This window comes from Manis pentadactyla, chromosome 2, assembly GCF_030020395.1.
Source record: "Manis pentadactyla isolate mManPen7 chromosome 2, mManPen7.hap1, whole genome shotgun sequence".
Classification (NCBI taxonomy): domain Eukaryota; kingdom Metazoa; phylum Chordata; class Mammalia; order Pholidota; family Manidae; genus Manis; species Manis pentadactyla.
Window position 1 is genome coordinate 180,991,342 of NC_080020.1, and position 17,654 is coordinate 181,008,995.

A 17,654-nucleotide genomic window follows, 5' to 3' on the forward strand; every position below is an offset into this window, starting at 1 on the left:
GAGCCCACCCCTTGCTCCGTCTTGGCCTATAGGAGGCTGGCTCTCCTTTGGTCGGCCATCCTCCCTCGCCTTCCATGCTCGCGGCCACGGTTCTCTCGTTCTGGCCGAGTGGGGTCGGATGAGGGTGTGCTGGCCCGGAGCGGTGCGAAGTGGTGGGCGCCGAGGGACGCTCTCCTCCTGCGTGTAGGCCGCACCCTGAGTCATGCCTTCATTCATTCATTTTGCGCTGGGCGTCCGGCCGTGTTCCAAGCGCGCCGCTGCCGGGAGGCGGTCCCACAGTCTAACTGTGCGTCTGTTTACGTTCGCATTTAAACACCCCGGCATGTAACCGAGGCTCGAACTCGTGCCACCCCTCATAAGGGCGAGAGGGCGAGGTCCTCATGTGGGGACTCACGGGTGGTTCGGGACAGCACCACGGGAGGGAGAAGTGGAACCTAGGCAGGATCGGACATATTGCGGGGTGGTGTGGATAAATGAGCCGGGCTTCTTAGCGGCTCTCGGGGCAGCCTGGATGGGAACAGCGATGGAGTCTGAGGGAAAGTGGGAGCCTGCGTGTGGGTAGCCACAATGCGTCCCTTCCCCGCTCCGCCTCCCGCCCATCCCTGCCAGCAGTGAGGCACAGGAGCCTAATGACACAGCTCTTTATATTTTACTGCTCCGTGGAATCCTGGGGCATAGAGGTGCACTACCACGAGGCTTCGGGTGGGAAAGGGGTCACATTGTAACTTCCAGTGGCAGGGGACCCTATCAATCTCGGTTTCCAAGCAATAGGAACCACTGTTACAGGCTCTGGTGAAAGTACTGCATTTAAATATCTAAACAAATTGATGTGAGAAAAAGGGAAGCATACATTTTGAAGGAGAATCATTAGATCTACTTTGAGAGGTGCCACATTTACTTTCACCAGCTGGTTCACCAACTTCTGCATTTGCTGTGGAAGAAACTAGTGTTCCTGAGCTCAGACTGTACACTTCATCCAGCAGGACCATACTACAAATTTTTTAAATGCTATCTCCTGGATGGCATTTGAACTATTTTTGGAGGGGAGGGTATCATTAATCTACAATTACATAAGGAACATTATGTTTACTAGACTCCCGGCATCACCAGGTCCCCCCCACATACCCCATTACAGTCACTGTCCATTAGCATAGTAAGATGCTATAGAATCACTACTTGTCTTCTCTGTGTTGTACAACCATCCCCGTGCCCCCCCTACATTATGTCTGCTAACAGTAATGCCCCTTTTTTTCCCCTTATCACTCCCTTCCCACCCATCCTCCCCAGTCCCTTTCCCTTTGGTAACTGTTAGTTCATTCTTGGGTTCTGTGAGTCTGCTGCTGTTTTGTTCCTTCAGTTTTTTTCTTTGTTCTTATACTCCACAGATGAGTGAAATTATTTGTTACTTGTCTTTTTCCATCTGGCTTATTTCACTGAGCATAATACCCTCTAGCTCCATCCATGTTGTTGCAAATTGTAGGATTTGTTTTCTTCTTATGGATGAATAATATTCCATTGTGTATATGTACCACCTCTTCTTTATCCATTCATCTACTGATGGACACTTGGGTTGCTTCCAATTCTTGGCTATTGTAAATAGTGCTGCGATAAACATAGGGGTGCATTTGTCTTTTTCAAACTGGGCTGCTGCATTCTTAGGGTAAATTCCTAGAAGTGGAATTCCTGGGTCAAATGGTTTTTCTATTTTTAGATTTTTGAGGAACCTCCATACTTCTTTCCACAATGGTTGAACTAGTTTACATTCCCACCAGCAGTGTAGGAGGGTTCCCCTTTCTCCACACCCTCGCCAACATTTGTTGTTGTTTGTCTTTTGGATGGTGGCGATCCTTACTGGTGTGAGGTGATATCTCATTGTGGTTTTAATTTGCATTTCTCTGATGCTAGTGATGTGGAGCATCTTTTCCTGTGCCTGTTGGCCATCTGAATTTCTTCTTTGGAGAACTGTCTGTTCAGATCCTGTGCACATTTTTTAATTGGATTATTTGCTTTTTGTTTGTTGAGGTGCGTGAGCTCTTTATATATTTTGGATGTCAGCCCTTTATCGGATCTGTCATAATATATTCTCCCATACTGTAGGATGCCTTTTTGTTCTATTGGTGGTGTTCTTTGCTGTACAGAAGCTTTTCTGCTTGATATAGTCCCACTTGTTCATTTTTGCTTTTGTTTCCCTTGCCCGGGGAGATATGCTAATGAGAAGTTGCTCATGTTTATGTCCAAGAGATTTTTGCCTATGTTTTTTTCTAAGAGTTTTATGGTTTCATGACTTACATTCAGGTCTTTGATCCATTTTGAATTTACTTTTGTGTGTGGGGTTAGACAGTGATCCAGTTTCATTCTCTTACATGTAGCTGTCCAGTTTTGCCAATACCAGCTGTTGAAGAAGCTGTCATTTCCCCACTGTATGTCCATGGCTCCTTTATCATATATTAATTGACCATGTACATTTGGGTTAATATCTGGACTCTCTATTCTGTTCCACTGGTCTGTGGGTCTGTCCTTGTGCCAGTACCAAATTGTCTTGATTACTGTGGCTTTGTAGTAGAGCTTGAAGTTGGGGAGAGACATCCCCCTGCACTTTATTCTTCCTTCTCAGGATTGCTTTGGCTATTCGGGGTCTTTGATGGTTCCATATGAATTTTAAAACTATTTGTTCCAGTTCGTTGAAGAATATTGCTGGTAATTTGATAGGGATTGCGTCAAATCTGTATATTGCTTTGGGCAGGATGGCCATTTTGACGATATTAATTCTTCCTAGCCAAGAGCATGGGATGAGTTTCCATTTGTTAGTTTCCTCTTTAATTTTTCTTAAGAGTGTCTTGTAGTTTTCAGGGTATAGGTCTTTCACTTCCTTGGTTAGGTTTATTCCTAGGTATTATATTCTTTTTGATGTAATTGTTAATGGAATTGTTTTCCTGATTTCTCTTTGTGCTAATTCATCATTAGTGTATAGGAAAGCAACTGATTTCTGTGTATTAATTTTGTATCCTGCGACTTTGCTGAATTCCGATATTAGTTCTAGTAGTTTTGGAGTAGAGTCTTTAGGGTTTTTTTTTATTTTGGTAGCATTTATCTACAGTTACATGAGGAACATTATGTTTACTAGACTCCACCCATCACCAAGTTCCCCCCACATACCCTATTACAGTTACTATCAGCGTAGTAAGATGTTGTAGAATCACTACTTGTCTTCTCTGTGTTGTACAGTCCTCCCTGTGTCCCCCCCCACATTACACACTATACATGCTAATCATAATGCCCCCTTTCTTCCCCTCCTTATCCCTCCCTTCCCACCCCTCCTCCCCAGTCCCTTTCCCTTTGGTAACTGTTAGTTCATTCTTGGGGTCTGTGAGTCTTCTGCTGTTTTGCTCCTTCAGTTTTTTCTTTGTTCTTATACTCTGCAGATGAGTGAAATCATTTTATACTTGTCTTTCTCTGCCTGGCTTATTTCACTGAGCATAATACCCTCTAGCTCCATCCATGTTGTTGCAAATGGTAGGATTTGTTTACTTCTTATGGATGAATAATATTCCATTGTGTATATGTACCACCTCTTCTTTATCCATTCATCTACTGAAGGACAGTTAGGTTGCTTCCATTTCTTGGCTATTGTGAATAGTGCTGTGATAAACATAGGGGTGCATATGTGAGTGTTTAGGGTTTTTATGTACGATATTATGTCATCTGCAAATAGTGACAGTTTGACTTCTTCTTTCCCAATCTGGATGCCTTGTATTTCTTTGTTTTGTCTGATTGCCATGGCTAGGACCACCAGTACTATGTTGAATAACAGTGGGGAGAGTGTGAATCCCTGTCTTGTTCCCTATCTTAAAGGAAAAGCTTTCAGCTTCTCACTATTAGGTATGATGTTGGCTGTGGGTTTGTCATATATGGCCTTTATTACGTTGAGGTACTTGCCCTCTATATCCATGTATGCAAAAAAAGATGTTTTGTGGTGACAATTATTTCACAAAGTAATTATATTCAAATAACCTGACATCATGCTTTGGCAATTACAGAACCATGATTTTGACACATGGCAATTTATAAGTTAAGCAAATGTGAAATGCTAAAATATGTGAATAGCTGTTGTTCTGTTTAAGAGTGCTTCAAAATTTGGTAATGACTTTATTTTTTCAGTTAACAACCAGCCCACAGTACAGCATACCAAGTCATAAAGTACAAACCCAAGGAAGGTAATACTTTTACTAAGTTATAAAACTTTGACAAATCAATACAGTACTCTTAATAATCATATTTTTATAGGGGTCATATATTGCTTTAGTGATAATTTTCACTCCAAAAAATGTCATTTAAGTACCAAATCCAAACATTGTGGGTTTCAGTGGTGGTTTATAGCAGAGCAAGTTATTCTATACAAATCAACATCTTTTAAAACTATACAGTATCTCCTTTTCAAATGAGTTCCTTCATGCAATCATCTGACGTTTACTGCAGCAAGGCAACTGTGTACACTTAAGAGATGGCTCTGCTTTGTTCAGGGTTGGTCCAAAGCCAGGTAGAGTTTCAAAGCATGAAAAGCTTTAAAATTCTACCTTAAGGAGATTTAATATTCCATACCAATTTCTAAGCACTTTTCAAAAATTGTTAAATATTCACATAAATATCAGATTCTTCAAAACTAGTCAGTTATTTCAAACAATGCTAATTTCAGTGATCCCTTTTCCTCAGAAACCCTGCATCTCTTTGTATTGATCAAAAGTCACATAGCCTTTTCAGCTTATTTTTAAAAACTACCTAAAATATAGTTTTATTTTTTAAATAACAAATAAATATATTGCTAGTTTGTAGAGACCCGGAGGCTCGGGTGTTGTAGACCAACTTCTTTTTTCATCATTTTCTACAAATGCTGCTGCAGCCACTGGCGTCCTCCTGCTCCCTCTTGCCGAAGCTGTCAATTCCTCAAGCTCAGCATTTAATTTCTGTATTACCCATTCCATTGCTTCTCGGCCTTTATTAGTGTTTGGAGATATCGTACTTGCCATCAGTCCTTTGAGGTAACTGCTGAGACTGACTCCTTTCACAGTAGAATTATGGCTTCTTGAGTCAAAACAGTTTTTTCTGGGTCCTGAGGATATGGTTTGCATGTAAGTCTCTCATCTACTGAAACCATATTTGTAAATGAAATATTAGTAGATTTAAGTTCCATTGTTTTCTCTACAGGATCAACTACAGAATGTTCTTGCACATATGTTTTGGTTCTTGCTGCACCAATAAGAGATTTCATAATGGAAGGCAGTCCCCAGTCTGTGCTGAGAAGTCTGTAGCTGTGCCAATTTCTGGAGGGATCTATATGTCTGTCCAGTATATCAACTCCAACCACACTTGGGTTCATAGGGTTTGGGTATTTCTGCATTGCAGCTATTGTAACAGTTCCCATGGGTGGTCAAAGACATGCTCCAAAGTCCAGATCTTCATGGTGCCGGTGCCTGCACGATGTCCAGGTGCCACTAGGGCACAACAAAGCAAGGAGGCCACACTTGCCCCTGCACCAACCCCCAGCTACCTGGCCGGCAGCACCACACACCAGACAAGAATTTTTTAAAGGGACCAAAGGTACCTGGGAAAAAATGGACTCAATACCATTAACTTCAGGGAAATGCAAATCAAAACCACAATGAGATATCACTTCATATCCACAAAGACAGCTATAATAAAAAAGACAGGTGATAACAAGTGTTGGTGAGGAAATGGGGAAATTGGAACCTTCATACATCACTAGTAGGAATATAAAATGGTACAGCCACATTGAAAAACAGACTGTCCACTCCTCAAAATGTTAAACAGAGATTTATATATGACCCAGCAATTCACTCCTAGGTATATACCCAAGAGACAATAAAACATGTTCAAACAAACACTTGTACATGAAGGTTCATGGTAGCATTTTTCATAATAACCAAAAAGCAGAAACAACTCAAATGCCCATCAACTGAAGAATGAGTACATAAAATGTGGTATATCCAAAAAAGATAAAATAATAAAAAGAATGAAGTACTGATGCATTCTACACAGCATGGATGAACCCCAAAAGCATAAAGCTAAGTGGCAAAAGCCAGTCACAAAAGACCACATATTATAGGATTCCATTTATGTAACATGTTCAGAACAGACAGATCTATAGAGACAAAGTAGATTAACATTTGCCTAGGGCTAAGGGAGTTGGGAATGGCAAGTAACCACCAAAGGGTAAAGGATTTATTTGGGAGGTGATGAAATATTCTAAACCGATCATGGTGATAGTTGCACAACTCCATGAATAAACTGAAAACTCTGAAAACTGTGGAATTGTATACTGTTGATGGGTGAACTCTATGGTAGGTGAAATATAGCTCTTTTTAAAAAAGGGATACAAGAATCAGCTTGAAAGAATTGTTTCTCACTGGTCAAATTTGGAACAATTTTCACAACAAAAAGAATAATCTTAATTGATTATAATATAATAACTTAAAATATATGAGTTCCTTATAATTCTCACATAAGCAAAGTATATGAAAGAAGAGGAGAAAATGAAAAGTTCATCTTTACAGAGTGATAAATGTAGAAGAAATGATAGATTAGACAATCATCATTTGTAACCCCAAATATAATAATTAACCAAGTCAAGGACTACCAGTGGATGTTAAAATTACTGGTAGAAAAGAAGTTGAGGAACAGGATATTCACACAGACTCCAAATATCACCCCACAGATTACTTATTAACTGCAGGGGAGGCTATGCATTTATAAAGGAGAAATCAAGCAGTTACCAGCACAACAAAGTGGTCAGAACAGATATCACTACTAATGGGACTACAAAACATGTGCCTCCTAAGAAGTATTCTTTCTAAAAATATTAACCTAACTTCCTGCTTACAGGAAATAAAGTGGATACTGGGACAAGTTCAACCATAAGGAAATAATCATTATGTCCAGAATAGGGGGCATTCTACAAAACAATATTCTTGGCCTATCCAAAAACATCAACTGTATGGAAAACCAGAAGCAGATGGTGTTTGGGAAGAACTGTTCTGGATGAAAAGAGACCAGATAGACAAAACAATCAGAAACAATACTGGGACCTTGACTGGATACTGGAGCAGAAAAAAAAAAGAGCTATAAAAGATATTTTGGGATAGTTGGAGAGGGTTGAGTTTGGGTTGATATTAGATGCTATTATAGCACTATTGTTAAATAGTGTGACAACACTGTGATTATGTAGGAAAATGTCTATTTTTAGGAGATGCATGTTTCAGGAATAAGAGGTGAAATGTCTTGATGTCTGTAACTTATTTTTGGTTGTTTAACCAAAAGCAGGTATATATAAATAAATACCGACATAAATAGGTGTAGATACACAGTTATAGCCATATCTTTAGATATATCTGTGTAGCTGTAACCATATAAGGGAGAGGAGGACCAAATAGGGTAAAATGTTGACAGTCAGTGAATCTGTGGTCAGCAGCCTCTCAGACGGCACTCAGTGAATCCTGCCTTTCCTTCCTGGAGTTCACACCCTTTGTAATTCCTTTCCCTTGAGAATGAGCTACATTTTGTGACTGGCTTCTAGTGTGACAGAGATGACACATCACTTCTGTGACTGGGTCACAAAAAGATGTGGCTTCCATCTTGGACCTCTGTCTCCCTGCCTGGCTCAGATGGGAGCTGGCTGCTGTGGACTGCCCCACGGAGGGCAGAGAAGGCCCACGTGAAGAGGAACTGAAGGAGGCCTCAGGCCAACAGCCTGTGAGGAACTGAATCCTGCCAACAACCACGTGAGTCAGCTGGGAAGATCTTCCCCACGACCAGCCTTCATGAGAGACTACAACTCCGTGGATGGAGACCCTGAGCCAGAGGCACCCCACTGAGCAGGGCCTGGGCTCCTGGATCACAGACACTGTGACATGACAAGTATCTGTTCCTTCAAGATGCTGTGTTAGAGTAATTTATTTTACACCAATAGATAGCTAGATCCCTAAGGAAAGGGTATATTCCACGTCCTTTCAAAGTTTCTGAGGATTTGCAGTTTTTGTTACCACAGGGACGGTCTGGCCTGCATATGGCTGTTGGCACCATGGCCACTGTGTACAATGCTGTGGACAGTTGATGCTGCTGCAGTAAGTTATTTCTCAGCTGCCCCTGAGTCTGATTCAGTAGCAAGACATCCTGTGCCCAAGTTCCAGCCTCCAAGGTGTGGGGCTAGAAAGTACCGGCTCTAAGCTGCCAGTGGGAATTGTGGCCCTGCCTTCCGCCAGGACTCATCCAGTGAGGGATTCCCTGCACATAGGGAGTTATTCATATGCTGGGTAGGCCAAAAATAGAGAAGAAGAAAAGAGGAGGAGAAGAAGGAAAAAAGAAAAAGGGAGAAAGAAAAAGATAGGCAGGGAGAGGGAAGAGAAAACATCTCCTGTACTTTCTCCTACCCTCCACTTCCCAGCTGCCTGGGAAGCTCAGCGTACATCCACAGAGTTCCTGATGACCTAATTTAAATTCTTGTGCACTTGCTATTAGAGCTTGACCACTATCTATCCATTTCCATCTCTACTTTACGTGCCGGCCACTATCAGTGCCTCTGCCTGTGTCTCTTTAAAGCCCCCAGAGAGATGATTGGATGGTTTCAGTGCTCACTGTTTAACAGAGGGTGTTCTGGCTGGTAGTACTTTCACGCCAAGCTACTTCAGAAAGTCTAGACCAGCCACTAGTAAGGAGGTCTTTGAGACCAAGCTAGTTACAGTCCATTTGTTTGCCTCTAAGGTAGTACCAGACAGAACAACGTCTGCAAAGTAGCCCCTAACCTGGGGCTTCGGTAGGCATTTTCAGGCTTCTGGAAGGGGACAGTGTAGAGGAAGGAACTTCTCTTGGCTTATATAGTCCTGCCTCACTGACAGAAATAAGACACATGCAGAAGAAGCTGACTCGGAGTGATGACATCGAGGTTGATTTGGGACGTGAGGTGTAAGTGAGACATCCAGGTGGTGGTTCTGTGGTCAGTTGGAAATTCAGAGGTAAAAGCCGGAGATGAAGATAGGATAGTTGGTCATATTAGCTATGAGAATTACAGTTACGCACAGGAGAGAGTTTTCCAGAGGCACAGAAGAGATTGTAAAGCTGGAAAAGCCCAGGGCAATTGCTGTACTAATATCTGTTCTTTTACAGATTTCACCAGAACTTCGTAAATTTGTATCTGGAATAAACAGGTGGAGTGAGTGGGTTTTGCAAACTTGTGTTCAGACTGGGTATCTCTGTGCAGCCCACAGACTTCATGTCTAACCATCACATTTTGACATTGCCTGATCATCGAGATTCTCTAGGTGGGATCATTTTGTGGATAGGATAATAATATGGGATTTCCACCCCCATAATTTTCCATTCCCCCTCCTCAACCAGGCAGCAGGCTTTATGTTTATTTTCCAAGGGGAAGGTTTGTGGCAAACTAAAAGGAGATGCCTACAAAACACTTCCCTTCCTAGCTTTGTTTTTCAAAGCCTAGACCCCTTGAAGTGATTTAGTGTACCTCAGAAAGAGGAGAGAGGAAATGACTCTGAGGGAAACCTGTGCACACTCTGGTGGATTTTCTCCAAGCTAAAAGGAGGCTTCCTCAAGCTGGAGGAGGGCTCCAGGGCCCTGCAACAGCCAGAACCTGTGCCCTGCTCCCTGACAACACCCTAGGGAGGTGGCCAGACCTCAGAAAGGAACAGTGAGGGATTCCTGGCCTCACCAAATATCCATTTGTCTCAAGGGTGGCATGTGAGCTAGTGGGCTATTAGAACGGAAGGGACCAGGCACAGTGAGACATGTGACAGGGCCTTAGCAGTGACAGGGATGACATGGAACTGGAGGGTCTTCCAAGGACCCCCCCCCAGACAGCCTCAGGCAGAATTTCCTGTTGATCTGTAGTTGGAATTAACTGATTTAGATAATTTATTCCAGAATTTTTTTTTTTAAGTTGCAGGGGATGAATATACTACATCAGTAATACTTCCCTGACAACCTTCGTGCATTTAGCTTTTTCTATATATATGGAATACTTATTTGAAGGTAGATTGTGGATCTGGGAGGAAGGGGTTTCCTCCCCCGGCAAGTTCTCTATGAATTCAGTAAGACCAAGTAAAGGCAAGGGCAAGAAGTTGGGCATTAAAGGGGGTTACCATGTTTATTCTCATAATGGTCACAGACAGCTTGGTAGACACTGCTGGCTCAAAAGCAACCCCAGGCCAGCTACAGGTTCTGCTCCCAGCACAAGCTTAATCTCTCCACAGCTCTCTCCTGCTCTCCCCAGCCATCCCAAATCCTGGCCCCTAGCCCTGGGAGGAACTCTGTGGGTGGGTCTCTGGTGACTGGCGGACACCTGACCAATTATGTACCAAGAAAGCATGGGTGTTTCCTCTCCACCCCTCCCCTATGCCAGCACTCCCCTGACTGACCAGCAGCTATGTTGGTAAATATACCATAAATGTACAAACAGGCTCTTATTATATACCCTGGCACTATTAAGGCCAGGCAGGAATCCTGGTCAGAAAGTTCAATTTTCTCCACATAGATTCACAGTAGAATTGCTGACTAAAAGAACCTAGTTAAGGGTTGTGCTTTTTCAAATTTAGATTTTAAAACTAGATTTCTTCAGTGGGATAGAGTTGGGGAGAGACTGGAAACCTGTTAGGAGGCTATTACAGTATTTCATAGGGGACATGCAGAAGGCCCAAGGAAAGATTATGGCAGTGGGAGAGAGGAAGGGACAAATTCCAGTGTCATTTAGGAGGTGATCTCAGTGAACCATCTCCACATACAGGTGAAGGAGAGGGAGTGGTCAAGAACATCCTACTAATTCCCAGCTTCAAAACCTGAGTAGATGAAAGTCTTATCAACCAAGAGGCAGTATGGTTTATAAGAAAGAGCTCATGTTGTGGATCTAATTGACCTAGGTCACATCACAGCTCCCCCACTAATTAGCTGTGTGGCCTTGGGCAAGTTTTGAAATTCTCTGAGCATATTTGCCTAGATTTACTCATTTGTGAAAGGTCCATAGTAACACTTGTCAGTCTCCCAGGTTACTGTGAGGATTAATTTTTTTTTTTAAGCACCTGGCCTTCAGTGGCTTAAAGAATAAAGAAAATCGAAAATACTTTTGAAGAGGGTGTAGAGACCTGGAGAATGAAGAATACTATGTGGTTTGAGGTCACTGTGTTTAAGATGACTGCATGAGATGCCATGCAGTAGACATTATCCTGGTATACTCTTTTCTAAAGAGATGTAGAGGTGTGAGAAGAACTAGGAGGGGTGGGGAGGTGATCCTGGTGCTCTTGGGGTGAGCCAGGGGCAGTGGTGCAGTTCTCAAGTGTGACCCCAAGGTGGAGGGAGGGTGCAGTATTCATCTGCAAAACACCAATGGAGCATCTTCTTGTGCTGAACACTGTTTCCAGAAGCTCCCTGACTTGTACGGTGGGGGCTGCAGCTTGGTGGGAGTGCAGCGTAGGGACCAAGGGAAAGCTGTCCCAAGATATTCCAACTGGGTCCAACTACCAAAAAGAATTTAGACAGAGGACTTGCTCCACAAGGAGAGCTACCACCATCAGTAACTATATTATATAATATGAACTAGGTGGGGGAGACAGGAATTTAGCAAAGTGTGTTTGCTAAAATTCCTTTCTGTGTCCCATTTTTTCTGTATGATTCAGCAAATATTGTTTACCAAACATACACTCTTTTTCATCTCCCTGTGAATTGTCTTCCTTCCCTTTGAAGTCCCAGACCCCTAGCCCTTCTCCTTCGCTCAAGATGACATATATAGCTCATTTGGTTTGACTCTCTTTGGAATCTCATGTCTGTATGTACATAATTAAATTTAATTTTCTCCTGTTAATTTGTCTCATGTCAATTTGATTCTTAGATCAGAAAGAAGAACCTTGAAAGGGAGAGGAAAAATTCTCCTCCCCAGAGTCAGCCAGTTTCTCTTTACATCACCATAGGGTTTTAGGCCTTGGTCTGATCAGGGAAGTTTTCCTTCCAGGATGGTCACTGAAATATCTGACCGGGTGCAGGGTCAGCTGCAGAACTGAATTCTCTAAGGCTAAGGTTACTTTTCTATTTCTGAAAAGGCACGTTAGAAAAAGGGAACATTAAGCAGAACTCAAGAGATTTTCTGAAGCTTTTTCTAAAGCTCTTCCCTACCCTCCATCTTTTTTTTTAAATGAGGACATTGATACATGTGAAAAGGGCAGATCAGACTGAAGGCACACATCTTCCTTGCAGAGAATGTTGTAGGGCAATAAACCTCTCCTCTCTACAGAAAATAAGATGCCCTATTAGCAGGAATTGTGTTGTTATCAGCATTATTACCCTGTATGTTAAAAAAGCTGACTAAAAGGACCTTGAGTTTAAATCTGAATGGCAACTTTAGTGTTAAATCCAGTATCTCTTTTGGTGTGGGGGGGTTAATTCCCCCCCATCACCTGCATTAAACCCTGCAAGCCCCATTATTTTTCCAGTCACTTTAGGTAAAAAGAGATAATCATTTTAAATCATAAACACCACCTCAATTTAGCCATTAACATGTCAGTCTTAGGTAATCAGATCCCAAACAGGAATTTAAATCTTCTTCCCTCTCCTACAAGGGCAAGCGTGAGGTGTGGGGGTGTGGGGAAAGTGCATCTGTTTCCTCCTGCTCCCTGCTCCAGCTCTACCCTTTCCACCCCAGCTTCCTAACTGTCTTTTGGACCCTCAGGATTACAGCAGGTAGGAGGGGAGGACCCAGCTTCTTTGTTACTTGACTGGAACTATAGTAGGATGGTTTCATGCTCTCCAGGCCTGGAGGCATTTGAGGCCAATTTTCTCACCAGGCTCTTTCAAGAACCGTAACACTGCTGGTTTCACCTGAGTTCTCTTGACCTGGCATCCTGCAGTTTCTTTGCTCCATCCACACAGCCCCTAAGAATCCACCTCAAACGTCTCCTTCCAGCTGAGGTTCTAGCAATCCCATAGGTGGCCCTGTGGGTGGTGGTCTGAGATAACCACACGGGCTCCATCTCTCTCTCTCCCTCTCCATCAGGTCCACGGGACACACTTGCACTCTGAGAAACTGGGCGAGCATGCTTATCAAGTACCTCAGCAGCTCTTCTTCATTCTCTTCCCAACAGCTCAGCAGGCCACCTCTTGCCTCTATTCCTGAGTGAGGGCAAGATGTCATCCATTCTGTCTCCACTGCTTTAGGGGACACACACCCAGCTTCCTAAGAGCCCTGGTTAAAGCCTCACTCCCTTAGCCTGGGTGGTGGCAGGCACTGGCCCACCTGTTAGACAGGGTCCAGTTCAAGAGACAGAACCACATCAATTATTTTAACTGGGAAAATTTAACAGAAGGAATTAACTAGGTATTGAATAACTGAAAAGGCAAAAGAACATTAAGGTATGGAGGTACAACTGTAAGAAGGGCCTGGAGCACCAAGAGAAGCAGTTGGCATATTTAAATGTAGAAGCTTGTTGGAAGGGGCCTGCAGAGTGGAGCCTCAGACCTCTGAGGAGGGGGTGCCAGCCAGCTCGTGCTGGATGCCCAAGGGGGTGTAAACAGCTGCATCAGAGAGGGGTGGAAAAACTGTAAATGGGAATCAACTGCTGTTGGAATGACCTGCTGCTGTCAGCGTGCAGCAGCATTGCCTGGGTGACAGGACAGTAAGCAGACAGGGAGGAAACATCCCTTCTTCCTCCAGCCTTGCCATCTCCTCTAAGGCCCTCTATTGACACAACCTAAAAGGAGCAGTTGGCAAAGAAAGTCCCTATCCCAGAGTCATTAAGCCTAGTGTAGAGACCATAGCTTAGTGACTGCCAAACTCCTTCTTTATTACTCTAAAGAACTGTTCCAGAAATTCTCCTCTTCTCATCCAACCACCAGTAGTCTATGATACCCTCAATCTAGGTAATTTGTCTAATAGCTCTCAGCCTTCTACTTTGAAAATTCTACAGATTTTAGCTTAACTCACAACTCATATTAGTATCCAAAATCTACTGAATTTGGGACCTTCACTGAAACTTGTAATTTACTATCTATTTTAGTAATAATAGCTAACATTTAATGGGCATTTACTATATACGGGGCAGTGCTGAGCAATTTATCTATTAATATAATTTATATATTTATATATTAATAATTCTCATTTAATCCTACCAACAGTTTTATTATCATCAAATACTATCATTGGTATTCACATACTTTTTAATCCCCATTTTATAGATGAGGAAACTGAAGTGCACAGAGATTAGGTAACTAAGGCCATGCAACTATGGAGCCAATATTTGAATCCAAGCAATCTGGTTCTACACCTGTGTTCTTAACCATGACATTAGACTATGTTACGGACTGAACGTATGTGTCCCCCCTCAAATTCATATTTTGAAGCCTTAACTCCCAGTGTGTTTATTTGGAGGAAGAAACTTAAAGGGTTAAATGAGGTCACAAGGGTGGAGCCCTGATCTGATAAAATCACTGTTTGTAGAAGAAGAGGCAGAAGAGAGTGCTCCCCCTTGCCCTCTCCGGGTGTGTGCTGAGGAAGGACCAGGTAAGAGGGCTGCTGTTTGCAAGCCAGGAAAGAACCCTTGCCAGAAACCAAATCAACCAGTATCTTGGTCTTGGACTTCCCAGAGCCTCCAAAACTGAGAAAATAAGTTCCTGTTATTTAAACCATGCAGCCTATGGTATTTTATTAAAACAGCCTGAGTAGACTGATACAGACTGATAATTTTATTATGTAATTTGAGCTTACTGGTACCTAAAGGAATAAGAGCATTGGAAATAATGTGCCAGTGATAATCCCCAATTAGCTTCATTTCTCCTATATTTTGATGGTCGGACTGTTTCCTTCTGATTCTGGAAATAGTTGAGTCATTACTAGGAGAAAGGGAGTGTGAGATGGGGTTATGTCCAGACTGATGTGACAGTTTGTTAGGAACACCCAGGTTCCTGTGCTTAGGAGATTTCAGTGAGCTGATTATTGCAGTGGTTATTAAATGGGCAACCACGTAGTGCTTTCTGGGAGGACACAGCAAGTGGGAATGGCTTAACATGGATAGTAGAGGGACTTAGCAGGGCTCAGGATAGATTCCCATGGCAGCCAGAGAGCCCTCAGCCTAGTTCTGCAGGTGGGCCCAGCTAGCCACTTTCTCCTGCCCTGTGGTGACTGACTTGTCATGCTATCAAGTTAATCACCATTACATTTACCAGCCCCAATGCCCCCTACTTCTAGGACCCCAAAGAAATCACAAAGAAAATAATTAACCACAAAGCGCAACTCAACTTTCACTGCTCACTATATTGTCAATTGCAGGAGCTCTCAAATTCTTGACGTGGGAGTTCTAGGACCTCCACTCTATGGACCCAATTTTCTTGTATCTTCTCCTAATACTTTCTACTTGGCTTATATATTCCAGACAACTGCCTACCCAAATATGGATCCCCAAGCCATGCTCTTCATTTTCCACCTTTGCCTTGCTTATGCTGTTCCCTATTTCTGAAAAGTTTTTTCCTCAATTCTGCTTGTTGAAATCTCAATCATACTCAGACTCATTACATCTCTGAGGACTCTTTATGTTCCAGGTGACACTCAAACAATAAACAGAACCTATTGGCTCATATTACAGAAATACAGAAATATATATAGCTTCAGGTGATACCTGATCCAGGAACTCGATACCACAGGCAACCTGGTTTTGCTCCATTGTTCGGTTCTGCCTTTTGCACTGTCAACTTGTCTTCCCAGCCCTGTTGGCCCCCTCTCCCCTCTCCTAGCAGGGCTCAGAGAGCTCCGTATCTTCTTTTTGCCTCCTCAGGTCTCTAGTCTTCTCCACACAGCCCGATACCCATGGAGGCTGACCCGGATTGCGTCAGTGAGCTCCCTTGCTCTCTGCCTTCTACTTGGGTTTGGCCACTATGGGGCACTAACAAGAACTCAGAGGATGGCTGGGGTATTTATTAAACTTCTGTCTTTTGTGGGGCACACTAGAGATTGTCTTCACCCTTTACTTATGTGGTGACAGTCTCCATACAGTGTTTGCCATCTCTGAATTTCAGTAACTACCGTCTGTAGGTCTAGAGTAATAATGACCCCAAGATACTTCATTATTCTTTGAGTTTTCCCTACACCTTGCTCATATCTTTGTAAACAGTCCATATATATTAATTGCTCCACAAATTGCCTAATTTAAGTATGCCATCTGTTTCCTGCCAGTGCCTTGACTGATATAGTGGGCTTTTCCCTTGCATGGTAGCAAAATGGTTTATAGCAGTCTCAAATCATGTGTCTTCATACCACACTGCTCAAGGGAAGGGAGAAGTTCTCAGTGAGCTATTTCAAAAGAAGAAAGAGAAAGTTCTTACCCATAGGCCTAGCAAATATTTTGATTCTCTTTGGCTTCAATTGTATTACTCATGCACTCCTGAACTAACCAGTGTGATTATGGTGGTAGTGGGGTGGGGATGGGAATATTCTGATTCCTCTCAACTATTAAAGAGACTTTCCCTAGTGCTGAGGTTACACTCATCTCAACCCAAATCTCATGATTGAAGTAGATGAGGGGTGGTGATTCCTTCAAATCAAAATCAATTTTCCAAATGGAAGGATTCGCTCAAAACAAAAGCAGCCCCAGATGGAAGGAGGGTGAAATGCAGCACACTCCCTGTAAGTGTCATCTCTCACTGATGCCTGTGATGGCAAATTTTATATGTCAATTTGACCAGGTTCAGGGATGCCCAGATAGCTGGTAACACAATTTCTGGGTGTAACTGTAAGGGTGTTTCTCGAAGAGATTAGCATTTGAATCAGTAGACTGAGTAAAAAAGATTGCCCTCACCAGGGTGGGTGGGCATTACCCAATCTGTTGAAGGCCTGAATAGAACAAAAAGTTGGGGAAAGGGCAAATTCGCTTTCTGCTTGAGCTGGGACATCCATAGTCTCCTGCCTTCAGACATGGGCTCGCACAGTTCTTCCCAGCGAATTATACCACCGGCTTTCCTGGTTCTCCAGCTTGCAGATGGCAGGCTGTGGGACTTCTTGGTCTCCATGATCACATGAGCCAACTCCTGTAATGAATCTCCTATTATATCCACCTATATGTATCTTATTGGTTCTGTTTCTCTGGAGAACCCTGAATAACACAAAGCCTGTCCTTATTTCTGCCACAGGATATGATGAAATGGCCAACATGACAGGTATAGTTTCTGCCCTTATGGATCTTACAATGCAGTTGAGAAGACGAACACACAAATAAAAACAATTATACGTTATGCTAAGTGCCAGGAAGGAAACAAATGAGGCACTAAGAGAAGAAAAATATCAATGACCTACTTTAGATGGTGTGGTCAGGAGAAGTTCCTCTTAGGAGGTGACATTTAAGCAAAGGCTGGAAAAAGAGGGGGAGCCAACAAGTGACGGGGAGGCAAGAATTCCAGGCAGCCTGATGCGCACAGGGTTGAGGCTGGTAAGTGCCAGGTGCAGGAGGAACCTACACAGTGTGGCTGGAGTGAGGCGCATCAGGTACACAGCCACCTGGATGAGGTGGGAGAGGTGGGCAGGGCTTCCTCGGCTAAGGTTTGCATTTCACTCTGGATGCAGAAAGAAGCCACTGAAGAATTGTAAGTAGAGGTGTGACTTA

At 43.0% G+C, this 17,654-nt stretch overlaps 1 pseudogene; it reads right to left on the bottom strand.

Moving 5' to 3' along the window:
• Positions 1-3,261: 3,261 nt before the first annotated feature.
• Positions 3,262-5,457, bottom strand: LOC118930006 (PRELI domain containing protein 3B-like; annotated as a pseudogene).
• Between the last annotated feature and the right edge of the window lie 12,197 nt (positions 5,458-17,654).